The sequence below is a fragment of the Anolis sagrei genome, chromosome 1 (assembly GCF_037176765.1).
Source record: "Anolis sagrei isolate rAnoSag1 chromosome 1, rAnoSag1.mat, whole genome shotgun sequence".
Taxonomy (NCBI): domain Eukaryota; kingdom Metazoa; phylum Chordata; class Lepidosauria; order Squamata; family Dactyloidae; genus Anolis; species Anolis sagrei.
Genome location: NC_090021.1, coordinates 24,315,419 through 24,327,729, shown reverse-complemented (window position 1 = coordinate 24,327,729; position 12,311 = coordinate 24,315,419). Strand labels below are relative to the sequence as shown.

Sequence of the window (12,311 nt, the reverse complement as noted above, 5' to 3'; positions counted from 1 at the left end):
TGGCAACCATGGGCCTGTCCCAACTAATATCTGGTCCCACCCATAGTGCCGGGCACACTTTGGATTTGGTTTTTGCGCAGGGATGGGATGAAGGTGACGGGGTGGAGGAGCTGACCATCGCTCCATTGCCATGGACCGATCACCATCTGATCAGATTTAGACTAACTGTGCCTTCGAACCTCCGCAGGGGTGGTGGACCCATTAGAATGGTCCGCCCCAGGAGACTCATGGATCCAAATGGTTTTCTGACGGCTCTTGGGGATTTTTCCACCTCCTTGGCTGGTGACTCTGTCGATGCTCTGGTCTCTCGCTGGGACAGTGAGTTGACCAGGGCAATTGACACAATCGCTCCGGAACGTCCCCTCTCGAGTAACCGAGCTAAACCAGCCTCTTGGTTTACTGAGGAGCTGGCAGCGATGAAGCGAAAGAAGAGGAGACTAGAGTGCGTGTGGCGCCAGAATCCCACCAATCCAGCCCAAACACACCTGAATGCCTTTTTAAGGTCCTACGGTGTGGCAATAGCGGCAGCTCAAAAAACATCTATTACAGCCAATATTGCATCCGCGAAGAATCGTCCGGCTGAGCTCTTCCGAGTTGTCAGGGGCCTGTTAAATCCGCCAAAATGCGAGGCCTCGGATAACTCGGTGGCCCGCTGTGAAGCATTTGCTCGATTCTTCACGGATAAAATTGAGCGGATTCGGTCAGGCTTTGACGTCATGTTAACGGCAGTCTCCAGGGATGTAACGAGAACATCTGCTTGTCCAGTTTTGTTGGATTCATTTCAATTGGTTCAGCTTGAGGATGTGGACAGGATCCTTGGAGAGGTGCGACCCACCACATGCATCCTAGACCCCTGCCCATCCTGGCTGGTCAAGGAAGCCAGAGGGGGTTTGGCGGAGTGGGTGAAGGTGATGGTTAATGCCTCCTTACAGGAAGGAAAATTTCCAGCGAGTCTAAAACAGGCTGTGATAAAACCGCTGTTGAAGAAACCATCACTGGATCCCACTCAATTCGACAACTTTCGGCCAGTTTCCAATCTCCCCTATTTGGGCAAAGTCATGGAACGTGTGGTGGCAGCACAACTCCAGGGGTTTCTGGTAGACACTGATTATCTAGACCCGGCACAGTCTGGCTTTAGGCCGGGACATGGAACTGAGACAGCCTTGGTCGCCTTGGTAGATGATCTGCGCAGGGAGCTAGACAGGGGGAGTGTGTCCCTGTTAGTTCTGCTGGACCTCTCAGCGGCCTTCGATACCGTCGATCACGGTATCCTTCTGGGGCGCCTCATGGAGATGGGGCTCGGAGGCACTGCTCTGCGGTGGCTCCGATCCTTCCTTGAGGGACGGACCCAGAAGGTGTTATTGGGTGACACCTGTTCGACTCCGCAACCGTTGTTGTGTGGAGTCCCACAGGGTTCAATTCTGTCCCCGATGTTATTTAACATCTACATGAAGCCGCTGGGGGAGATCATTCGGAGTTTCGGAATGAGATGTTATCTCTACGCAGATGATGTCCAAATCTGTCACTCCTTTCCACCTGTCACCAAGGAGGCTGTCCAGACCTTGAACCGGTGCTTGGCCGCTGTGTCGGACTGGATGAGAGCTAACAAATTGAAATTAAATCCAGACAAGACAGAGGTCCTACTGGTCAGTCGTAAGGCCGAACAGGGCATAGGGTTACAGCCTGTGTTAGACGGGGTTACACTCCCCCTGAAGACGCAGGTTCGCAGCTTGGGAGTGATCCTGGACTCACCGCTGAGCCTGGAACCCCAGGTCTCGGCGGTGGCCGGGAGAGCTTTTGCACAACTAAAACTTGTGCGCCAGCTGCGCCCGTACCTTGGGAAGTCGGACTTGGCCACGGTGGTCCACGCTCTTGTTACATCCCGATTGGATTACTGCAACGCACTCTACGTGGGGTTGCCTTTGAAGACTGCTCGGAAACTCCAACTGGTCCAGCGGGAGGCAGCCAGATTGCTCACCGGAGCGACATACAGGGAGCACACCACCCCCCTGTTGTGTCAGCTCCACTGGCTGCCGATCCAATTCCGAGCACAATTCAAAGTGCTGGTTTTGACCTACAAAACCCTATACGGTTCCGGCCCAGTGTATCTGTCCGAACGGATCTCCCTCTACGTCCCACCTCGAAACCTAAGATCTTCCGGGGAGGCCCTGCTCTCGACCCCGCCTTTATCACAAGTGAGATTGGCGGGGACGAGGAGCAGGGCCTTCTCGGTGGTGGCCCCCCACCTGTGGAACTCACTCCCCGGGGAGATTAGATCGGCAACGTCCCTCCTTTCATTTAGGAAAAAGTTGAAAACCTGGATATGGGACCAGGCATTTGGACATCAAGGCAGCTAAAGAAAGACCTGATGACGAGCTGGAATCTGATGAGACGGAATGGATTTACGAAACTTCGAATGCTGAGCTCAGGATTAGCCTACTATTGTGTTACTGTATTTTGTGTAGTGATGTTTTTAAATTTTTAATAGGTAATAGTTTAACTTGCTTATATATGTATGTATATGTGACAAGGCATCGAATTGTGCCTTCCTTGTAAGCCGCCCTGAGTCCCCCCCCCGGGGGTGAGAAGGGCGGGGTAAAAGTGACGGAAATAAATAATAAATAAATAAATAAATGCTACTCTTGGCTTTCTGGTGCTGTTCCTCTCCTTGGAGGAATCTGATCAGGATATTAGTTATGGATCTCCAGCTGGGACATCTTTCAGGAAAGAGCAGATTGGGGCTATTGAGGAAGAAAACATTGACCAGGTACGTAGACTTTGATTGTTTTTGCCAAAGGTAAATGTTTTAGTTTGCATCATGTGGTAAACCAGAGTTTAATAAGAAACAGTAGCACATAATTTGGCACCTTAAAGACTAATACCTTTATTTCAGTATGAGCTTTTGTAAATTGTAGCCCATTTCATCAGAAAGATGAAGTTTTACTCCAACATATAGTTTTCTTTTTTTAGTAGAAACACGATTTCCCCCTTAGCACAGTGTTTCTCAACCTGGGGGTCGGGAACCTTGGGGGGTCATGAGGGGGTGTCCGAGGGGTTTACAAAGACCATCAGAAAACATCTATTTTTAGTGGTCTTAGGAACCTCTTTGGCAGAGAAGACTGAAGATCTCTCAGCCTGTCCTTCTCTTCTTTTTTTTAAACCGACGGCAAATCTTCCCACCAAAAGCCCTCTCCCGCTGTGATTGGCTGGCCCCTCAGCCAAGGGGAGGGGTGTTTCTGAGACTCCAAGTGCAGAGGGGAGAGCAGGCGTGCTCCACGCATGGTAGTGTGGTGCACATGTTCGGGCAAGGGAGAGCGTGAGAGGCTGGAGAGAGGCTTGTGCCAGTGAGTCCCTTCAAGGCATGGGGGTTCTGTGTGGGAAGTTTGGCCCAATTCTATTGTTGGTGGGGTTCAGAATAATCTTTGATTGTAGGTGAATTATAAATCCCAGCAACTACAGCTCCCAAATGTCAAGGTCTATTTTCCCCAAACTTCAGCAGTGTTCTCATTTGGGAATATTGAGTATTCTTGCCAAGTTTGGTCCAGATCCATCATTGTTTGAATCCACAGTGCTCTCTGGATGTAAATGAACCACAACTCCAAAACTCAAGGTCAATGCCCACCAAACCCTTCTAGTATTTTCTTTTGGTCATGGGAGTTCTGTGTGCCAAGTTTGATTCAATTTCATTGTTGGTGGAGTTCCGAATACTCTTTGATTGTAGATGAACTAGAAATCCCAGCAAGTACAACTCCCAAATGACAAAATCAATCCTCCCCAACCCCACCAGTATTCAAATTAGGGCGTATTGGGTATTTTGTGCCAAATTTGGTCCAGTGAATGAAAATACATCCTGCATATAAGATACTTACAATTTGTAACAGTAGCAAAATTACAGTTATGAAATAGCAGCTAAAATAATTTCACGGTCGGAGGTCACCACAACATGAGAAACTGTATTAAGGGGCTGCGGCACTAGGAAGGCTGAGAACCACTGCCTTACCAGAAACATGTCATGATCTGCTAAAAGGGGCTGGGAAATCTCTGGCTCTCTGGGAAGCCAATTCTAGCCCTTGGGAATTTTTCCAGATTACACCTTTTTCATGATACCTTTATGACACTTTGTTTAGTGGCTTCCCAGCTTTTGTATGGGTTTCTACTGTAAGGGATCACGGGTTTAGGGTGTGGGGTCTCTTTTCAAAAAAATCCACAGAGTCCAATAGGTTCATATAAGACACCATTTATTCAAGCTGATCAGCATAAGGTGAACAGTCAGCACTTCCACAAGTGCTTCCGCAGACTGCTGCCCCCTCCTCTGTTTTTGCAAACTTTTATATACCCTCAGGTAAACAATAATACTTTGACCTTTACTCTTCCTGTCCCATCAACCTCTTGAGTACCTTCTTGCTCCTGCAGGCTTTGCGCTTAACCACAAACCAACTTCCTATGTAAGCTCGAACTTTGTATGACCTCTACATGTCACCTCTTGTTTTTAAAACATTTTCCTCCATGCTGCTCCTTTTCTACAGAGAAGGGGTACATTTCTCCTTTGTTGCTAATTTCATTCAAACCCCTTGCTTAGCTATTGCTAATTTCACTCAAAGACCCTTTCACTACTCCATCCCAAAGGGTTGCAGTGCCTCCTCTAAAGGTTAATTATTGGTAGTAAGAGTTTTAGGGTTTTAGACCTTTCTGAACTTCAGAAGATGATAAGAGTTTGGCCTACTTTAAACTGATCTTGATGAATCAGAGAATCAGTTTTGTGTTGTTTGAGCGTTGGACTAAGACCTTGGAAAACCAGGTTTTGAATCCCTACTTAGCCATCCAAACCCACTGGACAACTTTGGGCAGGTCGTACTTTCTCAGGAAGGCTGTGGCAAACCTCTTCTAAATAAAACATTTGCAAAGAAAACCCTGTGATACGTTTGTCATAAGATACCCAGTGAGGCGTAGGGTTGATATCCCCACTGATCCATGGAAAGCCACTGGGCAACCTTAGACCTGCCCATTTGCCTTTGTCTGAAATTGCCTTTGCCAGAAACATTGGAAATTGAACCGTGTTTTGAGCTTGCCAATCCTGACTCTGTTCTATCATTGATTAAATGTTGGGAAACCTGAAAAGACGGTGATCTTCTCTTATTATCTTTCCAGCACTGTGGAGATAGTCAAAGTGTGTTTCAGCTCAGTCACACAATGGAAAACTCAAGAAGCAGTCCTTCCTCCTTGCTGGGAGATTCCAAAAAGTGGCAACACAATGGCTGTCCAATTTCACAAGTTGTGAAGCAAATGACAACTCAGATATCCTACATGGCTCAGTTCCTGAAAAGGAGAGGACCAATTACGGTAATTCCCCTCTGCCTCTTTCGTCTGACAAGGGTTGGCTGCAATATGTCCATTTCATTTTATTCTGTTTCTGATTAATGTACTTTGCAAATATGGAGACTGATTAGGCCAATGTGGGCAGTTTACTTTGAAAGGGAACAGCCAATTGGTGCATGATAGTCTCTGTTTTCAGCTCAACACTATCCAAAAGTTCTAGTAGAAGAGAGAAAGGGATTAAGAGGGAGAAAGGAAAAAACCAAACAATTTTGGGGAGTTTGGGGAAGCTTTTGGCCAATTTGATGTTTTGGGTGGCAACATTCAGACTCCATTTACACAGCTATATAATAGTCCACGCTCTGGTTACATCTTGTATAGACTACTGCAACGCGGTCTACGTGGGGTTGCCTTTGAAGTCTGTCCAGAAGCTTCAAATGGTCCAGCGGGTGGCAGCCAGGCTACTAATGGGAGCAGCGTCAGGGAGCTCACCGGGCACAATTCAAAGAGCTGGCTTTAGCATATAAAACACTAAATGGTTCAGGCCCACCTTACCTATCCAAACGTGTCTCCCTCTACGAACCTTCCAGGAAGGGGTCTCCCTTTACGAACCTTCATCTGGGGAGGCCCTGCTCTTGATCCTGCCTGCCTCACAGGTGTGCTTGGCGGGGACGAGGGACAGGGCCTTCTCAGTGGTGGCCCCTCGGCTATGGAACTCCCTTCCTGGGGATATTAGATCGGCCCCCTCCTTCCTGACGTTTAGGAAAAAAGTAAAACGCTGGCTCTTCGAGCAAGCTTTTGGAACCTCGTTGTAACTAGATAAACTCAGTATTGTGAACAAATATGTAACGGCTTAATTATACAAATGGACATCGATTTAAACCTGGAAGTCATTGATTTTTATAGTTTTAAATTGCTTGTTATATCAATTTTATTATGTGATTTAACAGGTTTTAAACTATGTATTTATGTGTGTTCGGCATCTAATTGTTGCCAGTCTGTACGCCGCCTTGAGTTGCCTTCGGGCTGAAAAGGGTGGGATAAAAGTGTGGTAAATAAATAAATAAATAAATAAATAAATAAAGCAGTTTAGAATAATAGAATCATAGAGTTGGAAGAGACCTCATGGGCCCCCTAGTCCAACCCCCTGCCAAGAAGCAGGAAAAATGCATTCAAAGCACCCCTGACAGATGGCCATCCAGCATCTGCTTAAAAGCCTCCAAAAGAGGAGCCTCCACCACATTCCGGGGCAGTGAGCTCCACTGCTGAACAGCTCTCACCATCAGGAAATGTATTTGAGCCTTGCTCCCATTGCTAACAAGTGGAACCTTATTCCCATGTTACTTATTATGAAGTTTTCTGTTGTCTCCAGGGCAGCAGAAAACAAGCCTGCGCCCTCCTCCCTATGACTTCCACTCACATATTTATACATGGCCGTCATCATGCTCTTGAATTCTTTGGACAATGAGTAGGGAGGAAATACATGAGTGGAGAAGGTGGCTGACTGTGTGTTTGTTTGTCTTTCTTTTTGGAAATGCTTATGGATTTTAGACCAAGGAACAGCTCCTTGCTTCTGCTGCAGAAATAATTTCTGGAGGACAAGTTCTGGTGAAGTTTGCCAGCATTGTTGCAAAGAACTGCCGAGATGAAAGATGTGCAAGTGAACTGCTGCATGCGGTGGAACAAACCAGGACAATCAGCTATCAACTCAGCATTGTTTCCAGGTAATTAACTTCCAGATCTTGGATGTTTACTTCTAGGAGGAATGAACTACTGTCTTTTAAATAAAAAACCCAGAAGCATTGAATAAGTTGATGTTGTCTTATTCATCAATCAGAGGAATTTAACTTTTTTTCTTCTCATTCTTGCATTACCATCAGCATTTTTAGCTTGTATTCTGCCTGTGTTGCACTTTGTTCCCAATGATATTATAAAAGTGACTATTTGTCTCATTGATTTAAATGGAAAGTAAGAGAGCCAGTGCGATGTCGTCATTTCAGTGTTGAATTAGCGGTGTATCTACACTATCGAATTAATGCCGTTTGATACCAAATTGCCATGGTTTAATGTTATTGAATGCTGGGATTTGTAGTTTGGTGAGGCAACCAGCACTTTTTGGCAGAGAAGGCTAAAGTTCTTGCAAAACTACACCTCCCATGAATTCATAGTATTGAGCCAAATGGGATCTGTGTGTGATTTATATCTATTTTTTTTTATTGAATTTGCCATTCTTCTGTAACTTTACTGATACCTTCCATATGCAGTAAGTCCTCCACTTTTGCAGACGTTGGGGGCACAAAACACAAAACCTGCTTAAGCGGCTGAGGGGGAAAAGGAAAGGGCCTGAGGCTGTTAGGAATGGTGGGAGTTGAAGTTCAAAACACCTGGAGGGCCCAAGTTTGCCTGTACCCGTTCCATACCATTGAGCCATGGCAGTTAAAGTGGTGTCAAACATTCATTCTACAATGTATTTGCATCCTTAGGCTAGTGAATGAAGGGAAACGAAGAGAACCCACATAACCGAATCTTTCTACTCACAGAATATCATCTGCTGGGTCAAAGAGATGGAACTGAAACATGTCTCTATTCCACTGATTATAGAATTCTGTGTCGTTTTGGGAGGATTATGATGTTTTGTCTCTGTGTCCCCAGGGTTAATGCGTCAACTGGCAGGAGCAGGTCATCATCAGAACACCTTGTGAGCAATGCACAGAACCTAATCCACGTGGCTCTTCAGATGTTAAAGATGGCAGAAGTAGCTTGTGTCAAAGTAAGTCACAAAGAGCGTCTCCAAGTTGTTTTATAAATCACATTTCAGTGGGTAGTATGATGGGTTTTTTCTTGGCTTTACACTGGAGGCTGCATCCAGTATGGTTGCCATAGTCCTTGCGCATAGACATCTCAAGAGTGCTGTGATTGACTGTTTCTGCATGGCAGGAGGTTGGACTGGATGACCCTTGTGGTCTCTTCCAACTCTATGATTGGCCAATGGCATTTTGGCCTGCATCAATAGGAGTATAGTGTCTAAATCCAGGGAAGTCATGCTACCCTTCTATTCTGCCTTGGTTAGACCACACCTGGAATATTGTGTCCAATTCTGGGCACCGCAATTGAAGAGAGATATTGACAAGTTGGAATGTGTCTAGAGGAGGGAGACTAAAATAATCAAGGGTCTGGAGAACAAGCCCTATGAGGAGCGGCTTAAAAAGTTGGGCATGTTTAGCCTGTAGAAGAGAAGGCTGAGAGGAGACATGATGATGGCCATGTATAAATATGTGAGGGGAAGTCATAGGGAGGAGGGAGAAAGCTTGTTTTCCGCTGCCCTGGAGACTATGATTCGGAGCAATGGCTTCTAACTACAGGAAAGGAAATTCCACCTGAACATTAGGAAGAACGGTGAGATCTGTTCAGCAGTAGAACTCTCTGCCCCGGAGTGTGGTGGAGAAGCTGCCCCGGAGTGTGGTGGAGAAGCTCTTTGGAAGCTGTTTGATAGTGGAATATGCTACATTGGAGGGTGATAGATTCTCCTTCTCTGGAGGTTTTTAAACAGAGACTGGATGGCCATCTGTCAAGAGTGCTTTGTATGTTTCTGCATGGCAGGAGTTTTGGACTGAATGACCCTTGTGGTCTCTTCCAACTCTAGGATTCTATGATTCCATCCTTTCCTTGCAGATTTGGGGTGGGGGGGGGCAGTGAAAGGAATACTTGTGAATGGGAAATTACTGTGGATGGGAAAATTGCTTCCTGAACTTGTCTATCAGAGTTTTCTCCTAAGTTCGCTTTTATGTATGCATTCAAATCGGAATTCTGAAGAATTCTGGGCATTGTAGTTTTGGGAGGAGCCTTTAACAGCCTCACTAGACTATAAATCCCAGAATTCTGCAGGAGGCAGAAACCAGATTTTTAGTGGATTCATCTTGTTTAACTTCCAAGATCAGAAAGAATCTGCTACCTTTAGGGTATTTCATCCCTTTCAGGTTAATTTACATAAAAATATAGGTGCGTAAAAACATGATAAATCTCATTCCTTTCCTTGATGCTTCATCCTTTGTGCATTATTTTGGCGCAAAGCAATATTGTTTTCTTTTGCATACAATGCTGAGCATATTCGTAAATCCATTTGTCACAAATTGCTATACTGGAGCGCTGTCACTCTTCTTTTGCTTCCCCCCCTTGCAGGGTTCACAACAGGCACCCCCAGACTCAGAAGAAGCTGATGTGGCTGCGTTTTGCAGCCAATGGAGGAAATGCCTTTGGTGGCACAGATTCAAGGAATCCCTGAACTCCGAAAGAGATGAATTGGGACTGCGCAAAACTGCATCTTGGCCTGAGCCTACCTTCACATCCATGGCCCAAGAGCTCTCTGCTCCATAGTCACATTCCAGTCCTGCTTAAAGAACTATTGATAGGTATTGGAGATAGATATGAAATAAACTCTTAAGCAAAATGGTCACCAGATTGGGCTAGGCAACCCAATACCTTCCAGATGTTTTAGATTACAGGACTCCATAATCCGTTGGCCAGGGCTGGATAAGACTAGTGGTAAATATATATATATCTAGATTCAATTGGACTATTTAACTGTGATTTATGAAAATATAGTTTCCAAAGAAAGCCTACAGACTAAATGTCCTGACTGTGAGAGCTGTTCAGCAGTGGAACTCTCTGCCCCGGAGTGTGGTGGAGGCTCCAATACTCTTTGCTTCTGTCTTTGCTCTGCTTGCATCTCTATGGAGTTGCTTCTAACTTTCCTCAACCTTTTCATGATAGAGGCTCCCGGTGGTTAAACCTTTGTGCTAGCAGGACTGCAGAGTCCAGGGAGCGGGGTGAGCTTCTGCCCGTCAGCTCCAGCTTCTCATGTAGGGACATGAGAGAAGTCTCACACAAGGGGGGGAGACATCTGGGCATCCCCAGGGCAACGTCCTTGCAGACGGCCAAGTCTCTCACACCAGAAGCGACTTGCGGTTTCTCGTCACTCCTGACACACACACACACCCACAAAACCCTCCTCATGATCACTTACGTTTATGCCAACAGACTAGAAGTCTATTGGTATCTTGTGCAGGTGTAATTGGATTCCCTTGATGTGGAACATACTGGAAATGGATAGGCATTGTTGTTGCTCTCCAATGTGCAATTTCAACGCTGAATTCAAAGTTGTAGAAATCCGGAATGCAAGCACTATGAGGAGCAGTTTAGGGAGCTGGGTATGTTTTTCACATGGAGGTGGTTAAGAAAAGACATGATGGCCATGTTTAAATATTTGGAGGGATTGCACATTGAAGATGGAGCAGGCTTGTTTTCTGCTTGTCTACAAACTAGGTCATCGAGCAATGGATTCCAACTACAGGAAGAGTCTATTCGAATACTAGGAAGAATTTTGTGTTGGCAAGAGCTATTTGACAATGGAGTACACTGCCTGGGAGTGTGGTGGAGTCTCATTTGGAGGTTTTCAATCACAGGCTGGAATGCCATCTATTAGGAATGCTTTGGTTGGGTACTCCTTTACGGTTGAATGGGATTGGATGGCCCTTGGTGTCTCCTCCAAATCTATGGTTCCAAGTGGAGTTCTGCACATAGCTTTTTATTTATTGCTCTTCCTTGTGCTTTATACTGCCAGACTTGAGGCACCAAAGCAAACTGAATTAAAGAATAAAATACAAAGAGCAGAGTGAGCAATAACCGACTGAACGGCTGAGAACACCTTGTGTTAGTGTTGGTAGCCCTTAAGGGATGATGTTCACTGAATTAGGCCCCTTCAACAGTGCTCTGTATCCCAGGATCTGATCCCAGATTATCTGCTTAAACTGAGTCTCCACTACCAGATAATCTGGGATCAGATCCTGGGATAAGGGGCAATTTAGAAGAGGCCATAGGCTGGATCTACACTGCTATATAAAATCCAATTATCTCCTTTAAACTGGATTATATGGCAGTGTAGACTCATATAATCCAGTTCAAAGCAGATAAAATGGTTATCTGCTTTGATAGCCTGGATTATATGGCAGTGTAGGATCACCCAATTCACCCAAGTCTCCAATGGCACCTTGAGCAAATGTATGATAGTAGAGCTCATAGTTCTAATGGATGTCCCGTCTAAGAAAAGATCATTATTCTTACCTCTTTTTATAACGAGGCTGTTATGGCAGAGAATTGTGATAAATGGAACCCATTCTGCCTCAAAAATCCAACCCTTACTTCACCTTTCCCTAGGATTAAATAGGGATTTCCAGGAGTAAACTGGATGGTTTATTTGATAGATACTTTTGGGGAATGCGTTTAATTTTGCTCTTTGAAACCCCTCTTTAGTGCCATCTAGTGGCCTGTTAATTAAACTTAAAAGTAACCCAAAACAAGACCACATTTGGGAAGGCCTGAGCATGTTGCCCTTTTACCTGAAATAACATCCCTATAGATGGAGAGTTTTGGCATTCAGAGAGAGGTTGCTCTGGCCTCCAACTACGCCAAGTGACTTTGGAGATACACATTGGGAAGAGTCAAGTAATTCCCTCTACCTCTGGCTTAATCCTAAAGTGATAATTGTTTCTTTTGCCTAATACCTCTGACTGGCTGCACATCCTTCTTTCCACATTTTCAACTATAGATTAGAACAAATTCTATAGTACTTTGCGGCTTTAAAGCTTTTCAATTTTGATTATTTATAAGTCAAGAGAAAGATAGTGGGTTTTTGTGTGTTTTCTAGGCTGTATGGCCATGTTCCAGAAGCATTTTCTCCTGACAGTTTGCCTGCATCTACGGCAGGCATCCTCAGAGGTTGTGAGGAGATATATGGAAGTCTGTAAATACTGCGGATTTAAATCTAGAAGCACACCAGGATACTGTTCATGCTTCAATAGGACTGTTGGACAGAACTGGAAGGAATGACCAAGTACTTCTGGAAAGAAACAAACAAGGGAAAATGCATATATAAGGTATCCAGCACTACCCTTCCATTAAAGGAAAGGGGAATAAATTTTCATTATTCCTTTTTTTTTAAA

At 45.0% G+C, this 12,311-nt stretch overlaps 1 long non-coding RNA gene across 1 annotated transcript; it reads left to right on the top strand.

Annotated features, from left to right (window-relative positions):
- The first annotated feature begins 6,850 nt into the window (after nt 1-6,850).
- Nucleotides 6,851-9,725, top strand: LOC137095879 (uncharacterized). Its single transcript, XR_010909029.1, has 3 exons — nt 6,851-7,037; nt 7,966-8,083; nt 9,493-9,725. It is a non-coding gene; the product is annotated as an uncharacterized lncRNA (long non-coding RNA).
- The last annotated feature ends 2,586 nt before the right edge of the window (nt 9,726-12,311 follow it).